Raw genomic sequence first — 2,861 nt, 5'->3', positions numbered from 1 at the left:
GTAATGTTCATGTTGATGTCAGTGGAAACTCAGAAAATGGGTTAATTCAATAACTAAAATGTCCATTATGTGAGCACATTAATGGAATTTCTGCTCAGTTGTTTCACAATATAAATGATTTTTGTAATCTTTCTGCTCAAGGATGACCATGTTGAGATCATGGCCACTTCTTAGAAAATGAACAGAAATGGATGCTTTATTTGCAGTGACGTGCGGTGAGCTTTATGGCTGGTGAGGCAGCAATTTTTTTAGATTTGTGGACTTCAACTCCCAGAATTCCACAGCCAGACATGCTCAGTTCCGATTTAAAGCGACAGCATTTTTCCCCCTTGCAAAATAAGCTTTCCCATTCTTTTTCTTCTCCCTCCCACCCTTCCTCCCTTTCTCTCTCCCTCCCCCCCTCTCTCAAACAGATGCACGCACACAGAGAACTTGGATCCCTCTCTCACTCACTCACTCTCAAACAAACACAAACACAGAAGTTGGATTGGATATATTTTCCAATGGCTTGAAAGCAGCTCCTCTGCCATACCCCCCCCATTCCCCTGCTGCCTTCTGATCTGAGCCTTTGATTGCAGGCAAAGGGTGTCTCATTTTGTTTTGCTCGGTTGAGCTTTGGGTTCTTTTTCAGCGGCAGCTTTGCCTGCTCCGGCTCCAGGGTAGACAGAAGAGGGCAGGAAGAGAAAGGCTCGCACTTAGGAAGGTTGAGCCACGCCGAGCCCCGAAGCGCGTTGCGCTCTTCGGCTGGCTGGCTTGCTTGTCTGGTGGGGTGGGGGAGGAGCGGGGCTCAGCTGGGTAGTAGAGAAAGCTGTGCCTTGCCTTGAGGCTCAGATGTTGCGAGCCGGAGCCTCAGGGAGCCGCTGCCACCGGGAGATCTAGCGACGCGTGCTGCTTGGAGCAAGGGAAAGCCGGTGCCTTGTGCCCCAAGCACAGTTGGCTGCATGGTGACCTTTCCCTCCCTTTGTTGTCCCCCACCAGGACCGCTCGGATGGGCTGAACGGGACCTCCACCGGTGACCGCCTCCCCCAGCTCTCATCCCTCAACCAGGCGGCGGCATACTCCTCGGTTCCCTCTCTGTGCCACATGCCGTCCTCAGACTTCCAGCCTCCTTACTTCCCACCCCCATGCCGTCGCGATCTCCTCCCAGCCCGGGACAGAGCTGCGCCGAGCCCTCTCTCCCCAGCTCAGAAATGGAGACGGGGATCGAGGCTGTGAATAGGACCCCTTCTCCTCCTTTCTGCTGCTGCCCGCCCGCCGCCGAATAATTCTTCCTCACCGAGTATGTCCGGCTGCTGTGGGGAAGACTGCTGCTATGAGATCCTCAGCCGGAGGACCAAATTTGGGGAGAGCCAGCAGGCTCACTTGGGCACTCCATGCGGAGGCTGCTGCCATTGAGGTGCTCCTTCCACACCCTCCGAAATAACCCACCTAACGTAAGCGTGCCTTCCTCATGGCTCCTCTTGACCAACAAACAATTTCTTTTTCCACAGTCGCTCAACTTCAAACCTGCAAGGCATGATTTGCTGCTCCCAGATCAGGAGGCGGGAGAATCACGTGCCTCCTTTGCATACGGATTTTTTCGCCTTTTAACCCTTGCTTAACTCTTAAAAGGTGAAAAATTCCTTATGCAAAGGAGGCCCATAGTTCTCTCGCCTCCCCCTACAGTTAACACTAAGCAGACTCAAAGTCATTGTGACTTGGAGTCTGGCAGCAACTACCTTGGCCTTTTTAATTATTTTAAAAATTCTTTCCTTTTCCTCATGAGACTGGGGAGGCCCTGCCTCCCCTGTCTCCAGTGACTGCACATCCCTGTTTATTTGGATACCATATTTTTCTTGGAGCTCTTCTCTCGACTGTGTTTGATGGTTTCCTTTATCAATAGTTATCCCTGGATTGAAATCTTACAACAATGAAGCCTTCACAGCCTCAGTGATGACCAGACAGACTGCATCATTGTTATATTGTAGTTCAATTTCTCCTTTTCTGAAAATGTCACCTTGGGATGTATTGATCAGTTATGTGCTCAGTAAATGGCAGAGGAAGCACAATAACATGAACTACAATTTGAAAAATAAAAATAGACAGCAAACAAATCTTCCAGGGATAAAACAAACAAACAAATGAACAGGAAAGATTCTTGTAACTGCTGAAAGACTAAGCAATTTATTGTGGAATAAACTTTCATGGTCTAGAATTGACTTTCCCTTGGCACCATGTTCAGTTTACAATGCACAAAGTACTGTTTTATTGGATAGACTCTAAAACTTATTATATGTCATGTTCTTCAACAGTCAACATCTTCTAAGCATTTACTTGAATAGTCGTGTATACACTGCTACTATATTTTGAATACCAATGATGTTTGCAAGTGTCAGATGGCAGGCATACTATGCTACTCTTTCCTTTAAATGCACATCTCTGACGACAGGAGCCATGTTTGTTCAGCAACATTTATGCATCATTGAAGATTGAAAGAAAACTGAAATATGGAATGACTGGCAGACCCAAAAGGCTAAAGACAATTTCATTTTCTTTCATCTTTAAAGCAGGTGAATTGGGCAGACAGGCTGTGCTGTTTGTGTCTCTAATGTAAAAGCATTAACTCATGAAAGGAAAATTCTATTCTTTTTAAACAGGGAATCTTTTCCTGACATTTCTTAATGTAGTACATGCCAGATGCGATGCTCAGGGGCCATGCTGATAAAAGCATGTAGTCTAAAAATAGCCCATTCAGTTGGATGTCTTAGTTCCTTTGTAAGAGGTTCTCTGGCACCTTCAAAGTATTCTGAAGTCTTGCTGTGACAATAGGGATAAGATCTTAACTCGTTGCCTTGAGTGTAAAGCACAGATTCGGGGTTGCA

Source organism: Thamnophis sirtalis, unplaced genomic scaffold (assembly GCF_051295495.1).
Source record: "Thamnophis sirtalis isolate CommonGarterSnake01/CBP01778 unplaced genomic scaffold, rThaSir2_p1.2 scaffold_3, whole genome shotgun sequence".
Taxonomy (NCBI): Eukaryota; Metazoa; Chordata; class Lepidosauria; order Squamata; family Natricidae; genus Thamnophis; species Thamnophis sirtalis.
This window is presented reverse-complemented; position numbering follows the sequence as displayed.